Source organism: Pezoporus occidentalis, unplaced genomic scaffold, assembly GCF_034315485.1.
Source record: "Pezoporus occidentalis ecotype Australia unplaced genomic scaffold, CSIRO_AGI_Poc_V1 ctg58, whole genome shotgun sequence".
Lineage (NCBI taxonomy): Eukaryota > Metazoa > Chordata > Aves > Psittaciformes > Psittacidae > Pezoporus > Pezoporus occidentalis.
In genome coordinates this window covers 916,914-940,938 of record NW_026915921.1, presented here as the reverse complement: position 1 = coordinate 940,938, position 24,025 = coordinate 916,914, and the positions used below count along the sequence as shown (strand labels likewise).

At 41.2% G+C, this 24,025-nt stretch overlaps 2 long non-coding RNA genes across 2 annotated transcripts in view; both read right to left on the bottom strand.

The window, feature by feature from the left end:
- The window catches only part of LOC134174076 (uncharacterized), a 78,065-nt gene that overhangs the window by 13,516 nt on the left and 40,524 nt on the right, over window positions 1-24,025 (bottom strand). The window lies entirely within an intron of this gene.
- Window positions 195-22,593, bottom strand: LOC134174071 (uncharacterized). The gene is made up of 7 exons (XR_009968485.1): window positions 21,718-22,593; window positions 17,030-17,878; window positions 15,110-15,187; window positions 14,400-14,583; window positions 7,907-13,135; window positions 7,414-7,545; window positions 195-2,164 (listed from the first exon to the last, which is right to left on the bottom strand). It is a non-coding gene; the product is annotated as an uncharacterized LOC134174071 (long non-coding RNA).

The following is a 24,025-nucleotide window of genomic DNA, read 5'->3' as shown; positions in this document are numbered from 1 at the left end:
CACAGAATGGTTTGGGTTGGAAAGGACCTTAAGATCATCCAGTTCTAACCCCCTGCCATGAGCAGGGATGTCTCACCCTAGACCATGTCACCCAAGGCTCTGTCCAACCTGACCTTCAACACTGTCAGGGATGGAGCATTTACCACTTCTTTGGGCAACCCATTCCAGTGCCTCACCAGCCACACAATAAAGAACTTCTTCCTTATATCTAACCTGAACTTCCCCGGTTTTAGTTTGAACCCATTACTCCTTGTCCAATACAATAATGGGGTGCAGATGATAAAAGTGCTTTTCTCGAATCAAAGCCAAGCTCAGAGGTTGCATCACCCCCAAAAACACACTCCCCATCATGAGTTACACACTACCACTTCTTGATCCAGAGGAAGTACAGCTGAGGGCAGTGGTAGCACTGAGGACTGTGCTGTTTGCTTTAGCTGGCTCAATAGGGACTCAATTTTAAACGTTTTCACGGTGAAAGCTGAGGATAGGCAGTGTTCAGGAAGGTCAGGCACAAAACCTTCTTACTCTTCCATGAGCAGAAACTCCTCATGACTAAATTGCTAATATTTTTCTTCTCCACATGCTCTATAACGTGTGTCTCCCATGCAGCCCTAGGGGAATTGTTTGTTCCCATTAATTCAACTTTTTAAGAAAGATGCTAAAGTTTCAGGTTGTGTAACTGTGCTGCTGTATGAAGTTACAGCATCCACAAGCAGAGTCAGGAGGGGATTAGTTATAGTCCTGCCACCCTTGTACATCACAAAAACAGAAAGAAGGGGGAAATCATTTTTAGAGACTGTTCTTTTGGGCAAACAAGATTTATCATTGCTCCTGCAGAGCTAAACATACAGGCTTTGAGCTGATTCAGTATCTGCCTGTACACAAGTGACAAATACAGAACTTTATTCATGATCATTCTCAGCTGTCTATTCTTACACCTGGGTCTCTCTTTCTGATAAATAATAGCTATTCACATACATATATATTTACCTATATGTATATGCCTTTTCTTAACCTGTGCTCTTGGTCATTCCCAGTAAATCTTACCCTGTTCTCCTGAACCCTGTCCTTTTTTTTTATCACAACAGTAACACAATTAGCCAGTCCCAGTATCTTGGATGTTATCACTGATTCATTCTTCTAGACTCATGCAATGGGCTTCTGACTCCATTAAATAAAACTCTAAAAATCTATTTCTGCCATTCCCAGCTGCCAAATTCCTTGTTTTAAGCAGCAGAACATCACACCAGCTACTGTGATGTTCCTTCTTCAGCCTTGTCCTAAATCTACTTGTCCTGCAAGTAACAAAGTCCCTTTTAGTGTTTTAACCGTATTTCCACTTTATTCACTTCTCCCCACTCTGTGCTGTGTTAAGCAGTGATCAGAATAAACAGAGATCAGAATGTTATAACATGATAAGTACCAAATTAAAACTCATAACATTGTCAGAATTAGATCAATGTTAATAACAAGTAGTAAAAAAAAAAAAAAAAAAAATCACAATTCTATATGCATATGTGCTCTTAAGCACTCCTATTGTGCAGAATGAACTATCAATTACTCTAAGGTAAGAATACATGTAAAAGCAAGCAACCACAATGAAAGCAAAGACCTTGAAAGAAAAGGAAAGAGATAATATCAGCTTTTCTCTTCACTGAAGCTAACGTTTTCTCTCTGGAGATCTCCCACAGAGGAGGCAGAGCTTCCGTATCAGGGCATTTTTATTTAAAAAATGTTATGAAAAGATTATTTTGACAATTTTCAAATTGATAATTTCTGGTTTTCTGCTTCAAAATGGTCTCATTTTAAACTAAGCTTAACGGAGTGAAAATAAATTTCACGCTCTGATCATGGAGTGGGAGAAGCTCTTACATTAAGGGTACTGGGGCACATCCCCACCAGAATATTACAACTCAAATAAAATCTTTCCTTCTCCCTTACTCCTCTTCACCAAGCATGGGTGGTACAGACGCTAACCCAAGGGCACCCCAAAACTGGAAGTACAGACCAGAACTGGGACTACACAGCAGCTGCACAACAGCCCTCAAAGGCGATGCCACTGGTGTGCCCAAGTGACATCTGGGTGAAGGCTGGAAAGTCCTGACTCCCCAGTTGCCCTGGGGAATCATTCACAAGGTAAGCAGATAGAATTTATAGCTTCTTTCTATAATGCAGTCAAACACGGTGGGTTATTATTCTCTCCAAGATCCCTGCCAGCTAAAAAGCATCAAAGCATCATTTCTGAGATTTCAATATTTCCTCTTGATAGCACATGTTTTGATACTATAAATATTTTTGTGGGATTGGGAGAAAAGCTCAAGCCTTTACCTCTAAGCCTCTTCACTACTTGGTCTCCCCTCGTCTCTTACATCTAATACTCTGTCACAGCAGAAAACTTGTTTCCCTCACTAAAGATAACAGATTCTGTCACTTCTCCTGCAAACACTTTCATGCTTCCTCACAGCCTGCTCTCTAAATCATGGTAAAAACCTCCCCACAAGGAACTGTCTTGTCTTCCATCAAATCCTCTTCTATGCTTTACCTCTGCCATGAATCCTACAAAGCCCTGCTGCCTGGCAGAGCCTGGGAGGAACCTGGCAGGGACTGCTCCTGGCATGCAAATGGGCTCCTTATACCAATATGTCACTGCCTCACACCTCTCACTGAGTCTGCCCCTTGTCATCCCATCATAACCCCAGGCTGCCATAGCTGGAGGGCAGGGGATGTGTTTGCACTTGTTGGCACAGCACCACAAGGCTGGAGTGTTGATTGAAGCCTTTGGGCAGATGTGATGAATAATGTCTAACTACCTAAAGCCGGTCACATTGACGCACATTGATGTATGAGCTATTCATACAGCAAGCCTCTTATTCTTTTCCTTCCAATTGTAAGCTCTTGGGAAGTGTCAGAATGACCAGATTAAGAAATGAAGCCTTCCTTTGTCCCCTGAACAGGTCTCGCATACCTTGGTAGCAGCAAATAACTGCAATTGCTCCTCCTTCCATTTTCCTCACCATCAATTTTAGGGCTAATTTCCTTGTCAGTAACTTTGATTTTCTGCAGTCGAAAGATGGCTCATCTGAGATCATTCTAGGCCCTAAAAGTCTTAAGTTTCAGTGCAACACCGAGGCTGGGCTCACATCCAAGTCTGATTTTTTTCCCCACAGCTCTTAGGGAGACCTGCCCTGTCAGAACTACTTACTGCTTTTTGGATGAGATGCTAAACTGAAGTCAAACCTTTCAGCATCTCTCTGGGAGTGGAAAAGCATTTAAAAATCCCATGGCAATATTCAGGAAGGGTTAGCATTAGCTGAGCTATCCTTAGCTTGCACTGTCCCTATCCACCCTCCTGCACACACATCTTTAGGGAAATAATCTGTGTTCCAAGCTGTGCCTGAGCTATTTCTAGGTATGTAACAGTTGCAATTTTAACCAGTTTGCTAAATCCACAGGGATGTCTTGAGTACTTTGCAGCAACTATAAAAATATGCACACATATGAATAGCCTTTGAACTGGAGGGGAGTAACACCGCTATCCTTCAAAGCTTCCCGTCCTAGCATGAGACTTAGAAATCCAGGAGTCTCTTCCAACATGGGCTGCCTAGAAAAGTAAAGAGAAGATTTCTTAGCTGAGAAGCTGTGCTCTCTTAGCCAGTTTCCTTGCAAAAGCTGCTACGAAAAATAGCAACAGAGGAAACTAAAGGAAATGAGATTGCTAAAATTGGAAGCTTATCAATGTCCCTTTTCCCTCCACAAGGTGTTTACTATCCCATGTCTACATAAGGACACCCAGTCAAGGGGCTTCAGATCTAGGAATCAACTCCTTTGCAACTAGAAGACTGATCCAGGATGACTTTTATGACACCAATACTTGGATCTAATTGATAATCAACAGCTCTGACATTGAGAGCTCTATGATTTAATGGCTTAAAGATGGATGTAACCTTTATGTTTGAAAACAGCATCTTTAACCTGAGTTCCTGTTTGCAAGATATTTGCAGGCTGACAGATATGGCTTCTCCTTTTTACATGTTTATTCTTCTTTCTCTAATGTAGTGCTATGAATTGCAAGGTGGTTACTGCAGTACTATCCTGATGTTGCACTGTGAATGAAGTTTCCAGCTTAGAGTTTACCCAAGTCTGCCTTCAAAATGCCTTCTGAATGAATTCCTTACCTGTGATCCAGGGATGTTTTTAGGCAGTGGCCAGTGACAAATGAGCAATTAATATTCCTTAAGTATAATTATAGTGGTCACAATCTTGGGTTTTCCAGCATCTCAGCCAAGAGGGCTCCTTCATCCTGTTGGAGCGCGTCCAGAGGAGGGCCATGAAGATGCTCAGAGGGCTGGAGCACCTCTCCTATGAAGGCAGGCTGACAGAGCTGGGACCATTCAGACTGGAAAAAGGCCCAAGGGGGACCTTATTGCAGCCTTCCAATACTTAAAGGGGGCCTGCAAGAAAGATTTTGACAGACTTTTTAGCAGGGCCTATTGTGCTTGGACAAGGGGTACACAGGGTAAATTTAGCTTAGATATAAAGAAGAAATTTTTTTCAGTAAGGGTGCTGAAGCTCTGGAACAGGTTGCCCAGAGAGGTGGCAGATGCCCCATCCCTGGAAACATTCAAAGCCAGATTGGATGGGCCTCTGAGCAACTTGATCTAGTTGAAGATGCCCCTGCTCATTGCAGGGGGCTTGGAATTAGATGACCTTTGAAGGTCCCTTCCAATCTAAACTCTTGTATGATTCTGTGAACTACAAATTGTTGCTCAAGGGATGCAGACATCAGGGACATCATGAAGAACGTGATGCCATTACACAACGTTATTGTATAGGGTACTCCCTAGACATGTCCCATTACCACAACTTACTGCTTTTAGTAACCTCAGCAAATCAGGTACGCAGAACTGCCAGGAAGCCATAAACGCATCTGATAGGTGAATTTGCCTGCCAAAACTCAGCACTGCCTGTATGGGAATTGGACAGGTACTTACACAATTTTAATATCCTGAAATAGTGCTTATGCTTAAAAGCAGGAGCAGGTTATTTACAGTGCGGCCAAGTTTTCAAGGTGAGGAGGAAGAGATGTCATAGAAGGTATTGTACTGGGTGCTTAGAGAATGTGCACAGGATCTGTCTTTCAGCTCACCTCCTCCCTTTCTTATTTTGCCTCTGCTCCTTTCATATACTCCTCTTTCCTCTTCTACAACTTCTGCTGTAATTATTCATTCTCTCCACCTCTGTCTCTTAGTTCTTTGTCCCCCACTGCTCACCCTTTGTTCTCTCAGCCTTTGATGTTCTCCTGCAATTCAATGCTCAGCTGCAATGTGTGAACACTGGCCCTGGTTTGGGCCCTCAGCTATCTTGAGAGTAAGTTTAGCAACCTTCCAAGGAAATAGTTGCTTGTGCACCTCTGCACCACCTTATCCCTCTGCCAAAATGCTATTGTTCTCTAGAAAGATGGCTGGGGCAAACATATTGGCTTCCCATCTCCTTCTAGCTGATAGTCTGGCATACAATGCCAGAACGGATCATAGAGTGCTCTGTAAAGGGCAACATGGAGTGTGACTGAAGGACTGCATGCTTGTTACATCAGCTCAGCTGGCTTTCTGATCCTAACACAGCCAGCTCCAAGCAGCACAGACTGAGAACAAAGATGTAGATGAATGTAAACCAGAGAGACACTCGTGAGAACTTCAAACATGCATGGATGTGTCTCAGAATACTGCAGAGACACTCAGTGGCAGAGGCTCCCTGAGTTCAGTCAGTAAATCAGTATGGGCACTGGGACTGTGCTGAATCACTGTGCATCAGCTCTTTGGGGACAGTAAGACAGGCAGGGGAGGGCTGGGAGAAAAACCTGCCCAATCCAGCTCTCCATAAATTAACAGCTGGCTGCAAGTGGAACCATCAGGAATTAGCAGGGTGCCATAGGAGTGCTGAAAAGACCCTCACTAAGAGGTTTCGACCTTCTCCATACAGACCCATTTGGCCTTGGACTTTCTGCTTATTTTTAGGGATATAAAGACAAAGCAGTAACCACCTGGCTATTCTGCTTCATTGCCTCTGGATGAGAAATCTGCCACAGGGAGGACTGCCCTGTCCCTAGGAACGTGGGCAGCCCACAGTATGGTCCTGCATTAAATGCTATGCTTGAATATGTGATAATGCACAAACTCCTTCTTATCTCTGTATCTAAAAAAAAAAGAACAAGGCAGAGCTCTCAATTGCATAAGTACTTTTCTTTTGGCAAGGAAGCTTCTCTGGGCAAGCATCCTGCATTTTTATCCTAGAGAGCAGCATCCTCTCCTCAGAAAGCAGGTATCTTTAACTTAGTTTCCCACTACATTCTGGAAATTCCATCAGGAGGGAGAAAAAAGTGATTATGTGAATGTTAAAAGATTCAGTTGCTCAAAGCATAAATTCCTGTACTCTCTATGCTAACGGTGTACTTGTGATATGCTGATTTTGCTAACATGAGCAGCCACCTTTCAAGAGTTACTCTCTAATCTAATATGACCCTGAATCACTGTGGGGCAAGGGGTTCACATCTAGGGCATGTGGTTGTTATATGGGAAAATCTTTAAATAAGCAATTCGAAATAAGTACTCTTCAAGATTAAAAAAATCCCATTCCTGTGGATTTAGGTCAACTTCACAATATAGTTGAGGCAAAGAAAGGTTTTCAAGTAACATTAGATGAATTATCCTTTGACAAACAGGTTCCAGGGCTCTCTACAGTGTTTGAAAAGGCATGCATTATACATGTCAGATAGTCGTGGCTACAGCATGCTGGCTTGTTAAAGCTGAATTAAACTTTTACTGTGATCCTCACTTAAACCTCTCCTATTGCTATTTTTTTCATACACTGTCCTAGAATAGAAGTTAATTTAGGGAAAATACTTTACACAGAATTGATGCACTGGTGTGAGAACAAAACAAGCCTACCATTCCTCATTGGCTCCAGTGGGGTTTTTGTGCCCAAAACGCTCCCATTTGGCTCAGCTGTTTTTGCATTTAAACTTGAATGGGTTTGAGTCAAAACCAAAGCACGTCTGTTCAGCAATTTTAAAGCTGAAAAACATTTTGAAAAACATTTTTCCCTTGATGTGCACAATTTGACTCACTGCGCTGTTGTACTGACGTTACTGGAGGGGCTTCATGCATGATTTAGAAGACAGGTCAGCAACACAAGACACCCAAGATGGTGAGTGGGCACACAGCATGCCATCGGGCTGGTGCAGGGCCAGGAGCTTCTTTAGGGGGGCATTTCTGAGAGGCAGTAGCTGTCAACTCCCAGTTCAAATTGAGTTCTGAGCTCAGCAACAGAGGCAAACCACCTCCCATTAGCTAACCAGCTGCAGAACCGTGTTTCCTTGAGAGGCAGAATTGCCTGGTTCCAGCCAGAAATACATACGCTCTTTTTGAGGAGAGAAAAATGAAGCACTTCCAGATCAGAAGTGTAGCCCTCTTTAACCTGAACACCAGGAGTGTCTCTCCTTATTAGTATCACTTAGACCTGCAAAGCTGCTTTTCTGCACTAGGCTTGCTGAAAAAGAAATAAAGAAAAGCATACGCATATTCTGAAATCTAAATCTCTGAAAGAGAGGAAAATATCTGCTGGTTTACTATCAATTGTTTTATTAGTCAGACTGTTTCTACTTAATCAATTGTTTTATATACTGGAGAAAGTGTCAGATGGATTTGTTTTTAAAGGCTGTAATTAAGCACAGTCAGGAGTCATTAGATTATTCACAAAGCCTGCTGTTCCCCATTAACTAATAGCAACTACCAAAACAAGGGAGGGAGGTGGTATGGACTAGGCCCAGCTCCAAGTGTAAAAGTATTTTAAAGGGCAAAGGTACACACTATACTTAGAGATCATATCTTCATGCTATAGAATACTGTACCTACCAATTAATTCCTTCCAAGCTCGAGTTGAAAATTGCCTCCATCTGAAAACTGAAGTTAACAGAGGATTAAACTGTCATTGTTTGGATTAAAAAAATGGGCTTTGAAGATTGATTATGCCATGAATCACCTTTTATCTTGGGATCAGCCATTTAGATCTGATGCAGGTTCTGCTTTTTTGCTAGCACTTTTTATCTAGGTGGAAAAGAAAATGGATGTTGTGGTATGGGATGTTTCTGGGTTTTCTATCTACTAACCTGTATTAAACTGCAAATGTCACTGGAGGAAAGGAGAAGAGTATAAAGGTAGCAGAAAAGGAAACTCACCAGAATAAACATGGTCTTAAGACGCCATCTTGATCTGAGACAAAAAAATGTTAAAGAAATACCTTTGTTGCACCGGCAATAAAAAAAAAGCCACGAGAAAATGTTTGGCCACTGTTCATGTCACACCATATTATGCTGGCATTTCCATTTGACGCGCAGACTTGTCAGTTTTGGCGTAGCTGTGAACTGCAGATGCTTTTAAAATGAGGGATAGAGGAAAATAGGTTCTTATTCAAAATAGAACCTGTGCTGAATGTCTATTCCAGGTCTAAAAAGGTCTGAGAGTTGCTAGCCATACAGACAATTTCCCAGCTGCACTAACACCAAAGGAGGGAGAGAACATACTGAGGTGTTCTCTGTCCTTTCTCTTTCAAGCTGGTTTTCAAATCTCAGAACAGAAATATTTCCTCTCTTTCTAGCGACCAGCTGTTCAGCAAGAGGTGGGAAACGGAGGCAGCAACAGAGAAGCAGAACAGAAATCTGCTCGTATTGGCATGGCTGAACTTATTAACTCATCCCTTGGCAGACAGCGTGTAAAACACAAGACAATTCACAGAGGATTTTCCCACCTGTGTATTTGTGAGTACATAAAAGAAAATGAGTTATAATCCCTTTTTGCTGCCTCTCCAATGCTAGATATTAAACCAAGTGTGACTGGTGAGGGGCAACCTTCATCCTGAGTAACAGACTTGCAGTGGTTAGGGTTCATCATGTGTGCCACCTTTTACTGGTTATCCCCTCTTTCATGAGTCAGTGTGGACATTGTGGAAAGGGAACTGAACTGAGGACAGATTACATAGGATGGCAAGCTGCAGGCACTGACAGGCCAGCAGCAGCCACTCACACAATAGAGAGCAAAAGACATACTGCACAGCAAACCACCCACCCAGTGCTGTGCTGCTGAGGAGCATCTCAATACAACCACATCATCAGAATCCTCCAGCCTCCCTCAAAGGTATGTCTACTGATGACAGCCCCAGACTAAAGCCTGGAAATCCTTCACCATGTGTGTTTTTACTTTGCTTCATTTTAGTGCTTTGCATTCATGTGTGGGGCTAACATCCCATAAGATTTTCATATAAGCATTGTTCCTCTTCTACTCTTATGAAGGAGAATGTGATGCATGGGGAGCTTTTATTAGTGATGCTTCTGTGTCAGAGACAGCAGGCCAAAACCTTGCTCTTCCTTTTGGAGGGATGAGTAATAAATTAAGATGATCCTTGATATCTAGAAGAGTTGTGTCTTCACTTTGTGAGCTACTCCCCCAAAATGCATCTCCACTGGCAGTTATGACAGACAAAGGATGCTCTCAGACACCTAAGTGACCTTCCCTGCAATTGTGTCTTGCTTGGCAGCATCAGCTTCCACATCATTCTTAATCCTCCATCCATCACTGTCTGTAAATTGTCTTCCTCCTTTAAGTCTGATCTCTAGTTATGGACAGCAAAGACAGGAGGTATAGTGCCATGTGGGATTGCTGCTCTCCACTAGCCATACTTGTGAACTGCAGCATGCATATCAGCTAAGTATATCATGATTTCAGAAGTGTTTATGGACTCAAACTGGATGGCTGCTGAGGCTTGTACTTGGGGCATTTCTTCGTATGCATCTGCTGAGTTGGGGTTTGAAAGGGACTCTAAACTTTTCTGGAATTATCATACATATTCTTACCCTTTCTGTGTATCTATTCTCCAGCTGGCAAACGAGGCTGAGAAGCTGTCAACTCTCTCAAGTTGAAAGGCTTTATTTGCCCTTGTGGTAAAAAGCTTCATAGTGCCTTGGGGCAGTACTGTTAAGTGCAGCCAAGATCCCAGAGCAATGTTTACAGTTCCCAGGCCATGGAGCAGCTCGGAACTCATGACTGAGACCCTGAGTATGAGTATGGGAAGCCAGTGTAGGAAGCAGAAATCAGTTTGATATGCATGTGGGTGTTTTGAGTTGTTAAGGACACACACTCCAGTGTTCTGTAGCAGTTGTGTTTCCTGAGGACTTGTGGCATTGTGACAAGCATACAGTACCCCTACAGATCTGAGAGCCTGTTTCAGAATGCTTTCCTCTACCTTCAGATCTCTTTACCAGCCAACACGGGAAATATCTCTGGGTACCTTTCCAGAAGCCTTTGAACTGATGCACTCCTGCAGCAAAACTCAAATGATACCTCATGTCCTTTTCACCTTGGTATTTGCACTGCATAAAGTATGTGCCCTACCTTTGGATGCCCAATGGCTTATTGTCTATTTACCAAAGCAGGAAGTACCTAAGAAGGAACAAAACTCAGTTAAGTCTGAGAGATCAATAGTATCTCACAAATACTACTCGCTCAGGCTTCTTAACAACAATTACTGATAATATAACCGTTAAGCTCTCCAGGTAGGTTTCCCTTCTGAAGTTACACCAGGGAGCTGAGATGTAACATTTCTTCACATTTCCAAAAGTCAATCAGGCTGCCATTGAAACAACAGAATAAAACCACCAGCCCTTGTTCTATTCCTGTTCCTATTTAAAGGTGATAAACAGTTGATTTTACATAAGATCTCATCAGCATTCCTTAGTCAGCATGATTGTTCTGGACTTCCTGGCAAACTGAGCAAGTAAGGTTATTTAGGAGGATGGATGGAAAGAGAAAGTAGACAACATGCTGCCACCTTTTGGTTACAGAAATGAGAACAGGTGTTATCTGAACAGAACCATCCAGTGGAAACTAAGACATTTACACTTGTCTTCTGTAGTAGAATAACCTGGAAGTCCATATAATGTGAGATGCATCCCCTCATGTTCTAAATGGTTGCTATGAGCTTGGCTCACCTATTTCACATTTGTTCAGTCTTGTTTGGGCTAATTAATTATTATCAATCAATAATTAATAATTCTCTTATGATAATTAATAAATTTCTCATTTAAAACATAGAGGGTTGTGTTCACTCACCTAGAACTAATGCTTTGCATCACTAAACTGATCTGAGGAACATAGCTGCAGAAATAGAAGATACAAGATCTCATTAATTTAGTAGCTTGTAATTTACTCCCTGTCATAACTCCTGTTGGTCTGATCATGTGCACACACATAGTGAAGTTAATGACACTTTCATTATTAGGTTTGTTATCAGTATGGTCAGTACATTAAAACTTTTATCCTTAACTGTCTGAGAGAGATTTTCTGTGCTGGCTGACTGCCAAGGACCTGAAGGGTATTTTGTTTGCTTGTTTATTAAAACATGGGTTCAGCTGTCAGTGAGAATGAAACATTGACGAATGCTCATCTTCATAAAAGAAACACAAGACTGTTCTGGTAAAAAGTGTGATGCAGAGCCTCAAAATCTAACAGAGGAGCTGTCTGCATCTGGGATGTGTTTCTCACTGCTCCTATGAGTCACTGCACAAATTTGGGCCAAGCAACAAGCCTCTGAAAATCTCAGTGCAAATATGTTCTGTAAACACTTCTGGGAGCTGGAGAGCTCAAGTCCATGAATGTTCTGTCACTCTCAGCTCCTGTGTGCCAGAGGCTCTTCACATTTACTGCACCCACAGATTCAGTGAGTGTGCTCCACCCTAGGGCACAAAAATCCATCAAACACTTGATCTTCTGTTTCTCAGTGCTGGCACTGAGTTCTCAATCTCTCCTCTTGGCATGGGTAATGTGAAGGGTGATCCTGTCTGACTGAAATGCAGGAAGGACAGAAATTCTTCCAACCACTGAAGCAGTGCTGGTAGGCCTGTAATGCCCTATACCAGTGACACACTGGTCCTTGAGAACCTGAAGCCCCTGATGGTCTGCAAGACTGAGCTCTGGGACTACTTTCTAGGGTGCTGAGGGTCCCTCAGGAGCACCAAGACAGTATCCTAAGGGTTTCCAGTCATGAGATCATCTTACAGGACACGGCTCATGCAACCCGTGCTTCTGTATACTAGTGCACGTCCCACCTGGAACAGCCCCAGCCACCCAACCATGAGCAAAGCTGTTGCAGCAGACCTGAACCAGGCCCTTATTGCCACAGCACGCTGTTGTTACACTCCACACATGGGTGCTTATGCAAAATGTCCCTGTTTCAGGATAGACTTGCAGACCTTTAATATATTAATGGTGCCACCTACACTGCTGCACCGTGCTCCAAAAACTGGGAGTTAGAGAGCACACTTGCATCTCGAAGAGTTCCAAAAGTATCTAAAGGACCACAGACATGAGAAAACCACTAGGAACTATCTTGTTTATGCACTGAGCACTCGCTGACAGTGCCAGCAGAGACACTTAGCACCTTCACAGACACTGTCATACATACATACAGCTTTGTCACCCATGAGGAAAAGGAAGAGAGGAACTGATTTTATCGTGGTCTTTTTAAGGAGGGAAGTGTTACACTGATTATGGTGCAGTGCACTTCTTAACCTTTCAGGGTGGAGGGCATCCTGTTGTCTTTCACAGGTGAGGATCACACTACCAGCAGTCCAGGTCAGTGGTGGGAAACAGCAAGACATCCTTCCAGAGGTAAATCAGGCTTCCTTTTCCTACCAGTAAATTCCCCTAAGCCTCTTTGCAACCAGAATACCTTCTCTCCATCTCAGGACTCTTCTTCCACACACCTCACGAACTGTTTTAGGATTTTATCCATTTAACCTACCCACTCAGCACCAGCACAGACATACAGCTGTCCAAAGCAGTCACTGGAGCCACATCAGGTTAGAGAGGCAGGGAAATACCTGGATCACGAGGCCTCTCAGGGATGAGTTTGTCATTCTCTTCCATCATTTTTAAGGAAGCATATCCAGCTTGTTGGTATAAGAGCTGTATATAGCTGCTCAGTGCACAGAATGGACCACGGCATGGAGATGAGTCAGGATTGTGCAATGAATCAGATCTTGCCCAGACGATCCTGGCTCTTTTGTTGCAGAAAGTGAATGCAATGACTGAAGGAAGAAAAGAAATAAGTGGCTGCTGGCATTTGTATGCTGCTCAGAAGGACTGGATTCTATTTTTGTCTTTTGCACAGACTATTAGTCACTTAAAAACCCATTTTTCAGGGGTGGCCATTAACTAAGTGCAGCGTTTTGCTGAAAACCTAAATTCTAACCTCGTGTTTTTAAGGCTAAAAATGTAGCTGCAATGTAAAGTAATGAGCTGTAATGTTACCACTCCATACTTTATGAGGATGTTAGTAAATACATTGAATGCTGTTTGTGAAACTCACAGTTCCTACACTGAAAAGTCCATAACAAAATCACTAAGTCTGTGTTTGGAGCAGGATTTGAACAATAAACAGTAAGGCACAGAGTCCCACATCAAGCATCGAAATACTGAATAGCTTCTCATTAAGTGACTGCCATCCTTTCTGTGCACTAAATAGGCTCACGTCATTAATGACAACCTTGCAATCAAATGCAAGGGGAGGCAAATAAAAGTTCTGCAAACAACACGAATTCTGGCATTTTCTAACTTCAGAATGCTTGACTTTGCAGCCTTTAAAGCCTTTATGTGATTTTTGTGTGGAAAGATACATTATGTAAAACAAAGCATTAAGTACCATAAAAGGAATCCCTGTAGCTTAGAAGTGCATTAAGACTGACATTTTTGAGACTTTACCCTGATTATTGTGGATTAGCTTAAACCTATATACTTACCAGAGCAGATTATTAGAATTGTTAAAAGGTCCATAGCATTTTGAAGTAGTTGAACTAAGCTACTGTCAAACAGTATGGAGGCAGTGCAACTCTGTATAAACAGACTTACTAATATGAAAGACATTTCAAGTGTAAATTAATGTATTTTGCTATTTTAGCTAATTATTCCCTTTAGAAAACTACACTGATGAAATTATGAGTATAGCTAACATATTTGAGCATCTGTGTCCCATGCTTCAGTGCCTAAAGTTGGCACACTTGCCCTGGGTCTGTGGCACTGCAGTAAGTTGGTCTTACAGCTCCTTCTCTGTATTCATAAGGATACACGCTGTTTGAGCTGTCAGTAATAGATCCCGCCTCTTAAATTCAAGCTGTAGGAGGTAAAACACAATCCTAGTACATCAGCCAAGAGTATAGGATCACCCTTGTAAATTAGTTACTAGAACACCAAGGATTTTCATGTTTATGGTTTTACACAGAAAACCTCTTTCTATATCCACATTCATCTGTCCCTGCACTTCACAGAGCTGCCAGAAATATGCTTTCCCAATACCTTTAACTGAATTTACACAAACACACAACAATCCTGTAATCTCTGAATGTGTGACTGATTTGCCTTCCTCTGGGCTTCCTCCCTGGATTCCTACAAGCTCTTCTGAAAGGCTGATTCTGAATTCAGTTTTGGAAAGGTTTGTATGTGAACCATCAGGATCTCTAGCATTTAATCTGTGAACATTCTAACAGTCAGAAAAACAAACAGCAAATGTCAATAAAACAAATAAATCCACCATTGTTTTCATGCTCATCACCACCCCATGCTTGGCTGGGATCAATTTTCCCTTTGCTTGCTCATTCCCTGCCATGTTGTCGAACATGCAAAGAACTGGTTTATCCCCACCCCACCAGCATCAGCTTTTTGCCATGTTATTCCCCCAGTTACTGTGCAAAGCTTAGGTGTAGCCTGTAGGTTAGGACTGTGCTCTTTCTGTTTCAGTTTCAAGGCTTGCATGTGAAGTGGAAGGAGAAGGATTAAACAGAGCCCTTTACAAGGTATCTAGCAGCTGTGCATTTGGCAGTTTGCAAAGATGTGGGGTACCTCATTCAGTGGTAGAGTTATTTTCCTTGTTATGTATCACTTGATATGTAATTCAGATCCAATCACACTCCCACATGTCAGTGTACAATCTATTCCATTTAGTCACAGTAAATTACACATTCATCATTATCCTATGAAACAGCATAGTACCAGTGAGTCAATTATACCTGACAGTCAGATTGCTCTGTGTTCAGTGTCTTCCTATTATGCCTGAGCTTCTTGCCATTAAATTCAGTGACGGTCTCCTGTTGATTTAAAACCAGTAGGATTTGAAGAGATTTTAAGAAATAATGTGAAAATTGCTATCATTAACTTTTCCCAAAACATTTACTGAAATTAAAAAAAAATAATTTTTTTTTGTTTCATTTCCTTTGTTTTTCTCTTCTCTCTGTTGTGCTTCTCACTCCCCTTCTCCATCAGTTTGAAAAAGTAAGTCCATAATATCACCTTTGAAAAGGGGTTTGAGAGCTGTATATCAAAACATCTTCTTTGTAAGTGTCAATACAATCAATTTCAGACCATCTTTCCTCAAGTTAACTTGTATCACACAGCAGTAAAGCAGATTAAGCTGCCCCTAATAAATACAACCGAAAACGGGGAAGAATCCAAGACTATTTTTAACTTCAAACTTAGTTTAGCCCAGTTAAATTTCAGAAGAGGAAAAAGAGAGTTAAAAACACCAATCAGATGCTGTAGAACTCAGTTAAAGACAGGCCTCATCTTCTCTTACCTGGTCCTAAGCGTTCAATTTCACCCACCCTTAGTCCTCAACTGCCTCTTTGTTAAACAGGGTAACACATGTACCAACTTCATGAAACTATGAAACCTTTTTTACCAGGATTGAGTCAGTAAAACCCAATGGCAATTAAAACTATACCAACAGATGAAAACAGTACAGGTAAACCACATTCATACCTTCTGAAGCTCCCTGTAAATGTGCCCATCAGGACACCACATCAGTTACTAGAATACAACAAAAATCTTCCTAAAGTTATCATAATAATTTCTTTTAAAAGCAAGAAAATTCTCAGTGTATCACAGTGAAACAGGTAATTCTAATCCAAAATCCATTGAAAAGTAAAATTGCTTAAAAAGTTAATTTACTGGGTCTATAATGGATATGCAATATTAGTTTGTCTGAGTGTAGCAAGATCTCAATAATTCATACACAATCACATACTGAATACTGTAAGTCTGACTGCAAAAAGTGCAACTTTGTAAGTTGTTACTATGGCTCTGGAGGAAATCCAACCATGCTGAAAAAGCTTCTAAGGAGAGGTAATATGTTTTATTACATGAAATCAGACCAAATACAAGGACTGTAAGCTTGAAAGCTTGTTTATTTCACCAATTATAGCTGATAAAATAGAAGAAATGTCTTCCTACAAGCTTAACTTTTCTTACAGATCACCAAAGTACTACTTTAAAAGCACTGACAAAAAACACTTCATTATGGTTGATAAACATTAACAAACAAATGGACATCTGAAATGACATAATAAAACACGGCCATTTGGAACTCTTCCTTCACCAATAAAGCCGAAAATAACTTAGAACTCACACAGAACAGAAGATTTGTAGTAATTTTCACTGTTCTCTACATAGCTCTAAAGCTAGTGATTTTCCTCTACTTATTTGGATTTTCCTCATAGCAATGAAAAGAGCAAAAATAAGACATTTTAAAGCTCCAATGTAAAAACATAAAAATAGGTGGAAAAAAAAAATCACTGGCATGAAAAAACTTGGAAAGCTTTTTAGTTCATTTTATCTTTCAGTTACTACAGTTCAAGTTCATGGTGTCCCTTAAACCATAACAGAAGCTTTGATTTCAGGCAGACTCTGCAGTTTTGCATATCTTACCATGCTCTTTGGAGGAGCATACTGTGATCTGTGGTTTTCAAAATGACTCCTGTTCTCAAAGCAATATCTGAAGTAATGTTAGAGATCTTAATCACCAGGCATTGACATTTGCTGTTTATTCAGACCAGCTGGAAAGCATATATGCATTTGACATTTATTGTGGGTGAATTTGGACAACTTTATGATTCATGATTTGCAGCAAATGATTTCCTTTACATCACACTTACCGATGGCCTCTACAGCCTGAACTCCTGGTGGTCCAGTTTCTGACATGTTCCCATTCCTGCTGACCTGTGTTTGTACATCCAAGGCTTGTGTGTCAGTGTGCTGGTACTCAGCTCCTGATTTCGCTGTCCTTGGAAAAGGAGGACACGCTATTCCCCTGGAATCCTGGCCAGCAAGCTGCACAAATTCAGAAGTAAATACCAACAAATAAAGAAAACAATCAGAACATAAGCAAATACAGCTGTTAAGTAATCTCTCTTTCAATTATGAGAGTGAGCAATACCTCAGCAGTAACTCTGGAAAGCTCACTGGATCAGTAACTAAGATTAATAGCAGAAAATTTTATCTGTGGAAGTTATCAACTTCTAAATTCAAGTCCTTCTATCTTGTGTCACTACCGGTGTTGATACTGACCAGGAGCCATAGCAAGCAGATATGGACTGTGAAATCCAGGCTCTCCAGTGACTCGTAAATATGGGAAGACTTTCAGGCCCAAATGCCTACATCTCCAAAATCACACCTAGAACATCCAGCCACATCATACATGAAATCATAGAATTCTGGGTTAGAAGGGGCCTCCAGCATCATCTTGGTCCAATTTTCCCAGGCAAAGCTTTACCTAGACTAGATGTCCCAGCACCCTGTCCAGCTGACTATTAAGTGTCCAATGTTGGAGAATCCACCACTTCCCTGGGGAGATTATTCCAATGGCTGATTGTTCTGAGAAAAATTTTCTCTTGTATCCAGTTGTAATGTCCCCAGGAACAATGTGTGCCATCACCCCTCATCTTTTTCGTGTGACTAATCGTAAAAAGGGAGTCTCCATCTTCTTTGTAGCCACTCTTTAAATACTGAAACAGTATAACACAGAGTCTCTCAACAGTGGAATAAGGTACATACGGTACAATACGGCTCTATGATACAACGTTAAGGTACCATAATCCCTGTCTGGATATTTTAGTATGCCCTTCCTATGCATCCTGGGCTTTTAAATCTCCAAGTGCTCAGTGTGGGATCTATGCCAAAAAGATTTACAAATTTTCAGTCCTCTTCTACTTTAATTTATACAGTGACACAAAAACGGGGGTTTTTGAGAAAGCCTGAGCTGGGCCACCAGCCTGTCAGATGGTGTGAAACTTGGCTGGATGGCCAGGCTCAACCAGTAAAAACGAACACTTGACATGTAAGTAGTGTAGAACACAGTGTGCAGCATCTTGATCCAAGGCCCAGAGGATGACACAAAATGTACCCGGAGCAGATTTATGGAGACCAAATTAAGGAGTGTCTGACATGAGGACTAGCAGGACTTAATCCAGAGAGATCTCAGTCAATTTGAGGATTAGGGCAACAGATACCTCAGATTTAACAGAGGATGACCCCGGGCATCGGGACACACAGGAAACTGGCTGGGCATCAGCCCATGAAAAGGACATGTAGATGAGGCCTTCAGCTTAGTGGTGACCTTGGCAGCGCTGGGGTAATGGTTGGACTTGATGATCTTAAAGGTCTTTTCCAGCCCAGATGATTCTATGATTCTATGGTAGTATCAGGCTGTGCATGAGCCCATCTAAGTCAGCAGTGCTCCCTCACTGCAAGTAAAGCAGACTTCACCCTAGGTTCACTGAGAGGTGTGACAGGGAGTATATTATTTATCCCATAGTTATTACAACAGAACAAAACTTTCCACAGAGGCTGAAAAATTCTAGTTTAACTAAATGTTTATCGAATATTCATAGAAAAAAAAAAAGTAGCTTTTCCCAGCATAATGCAGCTGGGAGATTAAGGCAGCAATCCTTGCCAGAGCAGGGAGTTTCTGGACTAGTTTTCTGCCTTCAGTAGCAGGGTAAAACAATGAACAAGTTGCAAAGTGGAGTTTAATAGTTCATAAAGACTGACATAATACTGTTGCACATGACGGCAGGTAGTGCTATAGATCTCATCCAGTCCTACAATCCTGAGTTCTGCATGCATAGACAGTGAAAAAAAAATGAAAGAAGATAAAGGACAGTTTCTGAAACAATAAAAGAAAGAAAAGAGGACAGAAATACAAGGGTGTTGGCAAACAAAGTCCCTGGAGGTAATGAAGAATCTTCTCTGAAAACTTGGTGACTTCCTTGTCAAAGATCACAGCACTGTCTCAGTGTGCCCTAATACCTCTGCCTATAACACCCTTCATTTTGCAGCACAGTTTCATTGTGATGGCTGCTTTCAGAAGCACCACTGCTTTTAGCAAAACAGCAATACCACATTTTATACAGTGTGTGCTATGGGATTTCAAGCAACACATGATCCTGAATTATTTCTGTGAATCCTTTATCTACAAAGCAAAGCCCTTCTACCATTTGGCCACATCGTCCTAAGCAGAGATGATTTGAAGCCCCACACATGCACAAATATATGGCTTTGAAAGAATGAGTTCATTTGTGGTCAGCACTTTGTGTTTCAGGTCCTAGTGGCTTTTTAAAACCCCTAATGGGTTTTAATTTTGCACATGGTTTTGTCTGATTAATGTTATTTGTACTGCTCACACTATGTTCTTGTTTATTAAAAAGCAATTGAGAAGGTAATTGAGCTCTGCACTCATGGGTTTTAAATAACTACCTAAATGCCTTCTTTTGTTAAAATAATACAATAAAAGACTTACTAAAATCAAGATTGAAAGGCAGCATATGAGGTGTCAAAGGTAACTGCTGCTACCTTAGTGGAAGCAGCAGCAATGGCTATAGGAGATGTCCAGAAAAAGCTGAAGGAATACTCTCCAGCCAGGCCAACCAGCCCCAAGAACAAACACCCATTTGATGACCTTTGAGGTCAAACCTGGGAAGCAAATAAGACTCAAATGAAATCTGGAAGTCCCATTAACCACCGCAGAGGCCCTGCACCTTCTTCAAAGCAGTGCATGCTAATGAAGCCAGGGCAAACATAAGGAAGATGCAGTACCACCATGCCAATTAGCTGGTGCTGAGTAACACACAGAGATTGCAGAGAGTAGCAGGGCAGTTTCCAAGGATAGCTGTTTCCTCAAGGATGGAACCTGTCACATAGGTATGCTGCTCTGCAGAGACTTCAAGGAAATTGTTTCTTCAGTGCTGATAACCTTCCATTGTCAGGTCCCATTAGCCACTGGTAGACATCAGAGCCCAAGAATGAAAGCAGCACATGAAATGAAACTGCTTTAGAGCAAGACAGAAGGGAAATTACTAGTTTGACAGAAAGGACATCACTCTTCATGGGCCTTTATCATCTTAGGTTTCAAATCACTACACCATTTTGAAGTTCATTTGGGGGAAAAAATAGTCACAGAATCGTATGGTTGAAGTTGCAAGAGGGTGTGACAGCAATGCAAGCATAAGCGTAATCTTGGACACAGGTAACTAGATGCAATAATTACTGGCTATCAAACCAATTCACAAGAGAAGATGTATCCAGGACACCTCTCATGGTTTTTATCTTTATTTATCTTTATTTCTGCCTGAATAGAGTTCTATTGGTTTCAAGAGCCTTTGCCTGCCAGGGAAAGTAGCTGGCTGTGTCACAGCTGACACAAGAGGTTACCACAAACAAGCTTCCCATTTGACTTGAGGAAGTCACATAATCTGGTTTTGTTTGAGTAAATTCCCAGTATTTCCTTTCAGATCCCATCACTACAGCAAAGTTTTAAGACGGGTCAAATAAACCACCATACAAAGTTATACACCCATACAACATGAAAATGCATAAACTCATAACAAGCAGCATTGTACGGACTGAATCTGTATAAAAATGTGTTGACAGATACTAAAACTGACAATAAATGCCATTTTATAAAATATCTATTCTTAATGATAATTTAAACGTGTATGTAAAGGTAGTGAAATGGATTTTCCTTAAAATTACGCACACCTTAGACCCACTGGCAAACTTCTGGCACTACTTAAAATACAGGGTATAAGCCTGTTCATAGTAATAGTGACTCCATTAGTGCCCCTGACAGCTCTAAAGGTTTAATCATGCAGACAACTTGTATGCCAACCTGACATTGCAGGATAAAATTTGTCCTCTTATTATGCTTCGAAAACCTATGAAACTGAACTTTAAAACATACTGAAATACTGAATGGACTAAAAAGTTGCAGTATTTAGCACTCCAGTTACAAGCACGAAAGTGAAAATAACACTGCAGAAAAGCTCAGCTATTCAACCTTAATGGAAATGTGGGGGGGGCAGGAAGGTGCATTATACAGTAACACACAATCTACTGCTTTGTTTACCTTCTTGGGCTGACCCTGTCCTCATGGCTTGAATCACAGCCTAAAGCCTTGTTGGCTCGGAAACTGCCATACAGTTGCAGGACGAGATGCCAGTGGGAGTTAGCACTGCTAATGCTATAGCTGTGTTAATTGCACATGCCTCAGCGCTTCCTAAAACACAATAAATCAGCTTCTTGTTTGTTCACTGAGCTCAATGCCAACACCAACCTGAAATGTCCGCCTACCACTGCAACACTCCTTCACTTGGGTGCCCAGCTAAGATGCAAGGCTGCTTTGCACAGAAGCTGGAAAACTCCAGGCTCTACCCCTGTAACATATTTTCAACATGTAATAAGACAAATTGCAGGTTGGGAAATTCCTGGAGCACCGGCTTTAGTGTGAGATAAAGTCATATCTCTCTTAAAACAATTATAAAATGGATTCAGAAAGATGAATCTTTACCTAAGTCTGGGTTTTATTCAAATAACTTAAGAACTGGACAAGTGAATCCAGGGTGTCTCCCCCCAGTCTGTCTTGTAGAATGTGGTAACTCTTGATACTCAATTTGATATTCAACTTGATATTTTACACCACCAACTTTGAAAAAGGGACCTGCAACTTAGAGGAGAAAACATCTGCAGACAGTTAACTGTAATGCAACATCATGTGGGATATAAAACACCTCCAGTGAGATCAATTATTCCCTTTCTAGCTCCAGGAATCCCTATGGAATGAACACTTTTCTATTTGCCATATTACTCTGAAAATCACTACTCAAGCTAAGCAAAATTCAGACTAAAAAAAAAATAAAAGCATAAAATAAAGCTTTATTATATTCAAACAGACAGTTAAGGTACTTATTAGTAACTAGAGAGGACAAAAGCATGCTCTTACAGCCAGCTGGCACTTTGTCTTCATCTCCACAGCTCCTGCATGCACATTCAGTTAACAGCTGATAGGGACAAATTTGCAGGTGATAGGCCTGGAGCCAAAGTGGCTATGCAAAACCTTATATTCCAGATAGGCATCACAGAATAGGCTCTCTTTTCAAGTCACACTTCAGATAAGAAAATAGAAGTGATTACAGTAGCTCAGACCAGAAAGCCATGCAGCTCAGCGCTTTAACGCTTGACAGAGTCCAAAAATAGATGCCTTGAGGAAAGCATAGGAACAAAGAAAGTATGTAGGAATACTCCCTTTGCTTCCCAAGCATTGGGCATTGCCCAAGAAAGCCAGTACCTAACCCCAAAAACAGTCACTCTTTCAAAACACATTCAGTCCACTTGAACTGGCACAGCGAGGCTGTACAACAGCATACTGTGCATTGACTTATGCAGTACCACTTACCAGGTCTGATGCTCAAAACATGTTCATGCCATCTCATTGAACCAGGTTAATCCTCTGTGTTAGCTGCCGCTCGAAGACAACCAGCTGTGCAAACCTTTGCATGTTCTCTGATTTACTTCCTCCAACCCACCTTTAAAAGGAGTTGGTTACTTTTCTCCTCTCATTCAAAGGTAAGAACATTGCTTGCTTTCCTTGCTTAACTGATTTTTTTGTTGTAATTACACTATTGCATGGATTATACATGATCAAAAGTAGCTGACAGCAGAAAACAGTTTAAGGTGAGCTATTAAGCTATTCCACACCAACAGGTTTGGGGAAATTTGTCACAATTGTACCACTTTGCACTTCATTTTCAGAATGCTGTCTCACAGCAGAGACTGTACTCTATGTAGGGTACAGGAACACATGTTCTCTACCTCAGGTAATACAAAGCTTGCTCTCCTGCCATGAAACAAACAGTTCCAGGGAACTCAATGGGGTTTTGCACTTTTTGCAGTCAAGAATGTACCTAAGTCTTACCAATATTGGTACCTATTTTAATCAGCTGGGTATAATGGAGATTATTATAGTGACATGTTAATTGCATGTCTGAACTAATACCAACCCTTTACAGCTGTTTTTAAACCTTTTTCTTCATTTCCGATTCTGCTTTCTATTTAATCATTCATCCCATCTCTTATTTACAGTGTTTTTCTATACACCCTAACAGATAAATAGTTACTCATGGATAAATAATTATTCCCATAACTATGTACTGAACTAACATACTGAGACAGAGGTCAACTGCAATTCTGGATGGAACAATTTATGTACTAGACAAACCATCTCAACTTTGATTTTGCTACTCTAAAATGTCAGCTGTCTGTATATAGAGTTTTCTCTTAAAATCATAGACTCATAGAACAGTTAGGGTTAGAAAGGACCTTAAGATCATCCAGTTCCATGCGCAGGGACACCTCACACTAAACCATGTCACCCAAGGCTCCATTCAACCTGGCCTTGAACACTGCCAGGGATGGAGCATTCACAACCTCCCTGGGCAACCCATTCCAGTGCCTCACCACCCTTACAGTAAAGAATTTCTTCCTTATATCCAATCTAATCTTCCCCTGTTTAAGTTTTAACCCATTACCCCTTGTCCTATCACTACAGTTCCTGATGAAGAGTCCCCCCCCAGCAAATCACATTTGAGTACACATTGATAGTACCAAGAAAATGTGTATGCAAATGCACACACGTTTTAGATTATAGTTGTGGGGAAAAAAAAAACAACAATGTTATTTATTCACATAAAAACTACACTTCTACACGGATAAAAGTCAGTGTTTCACAGCACCCAGCAGCTGCAGACACTAAGAGTTTTGGATATTAGTAAAAATTGGGAACAAGAATGTAACATTCCACAATGCCATATTGAGGAGAT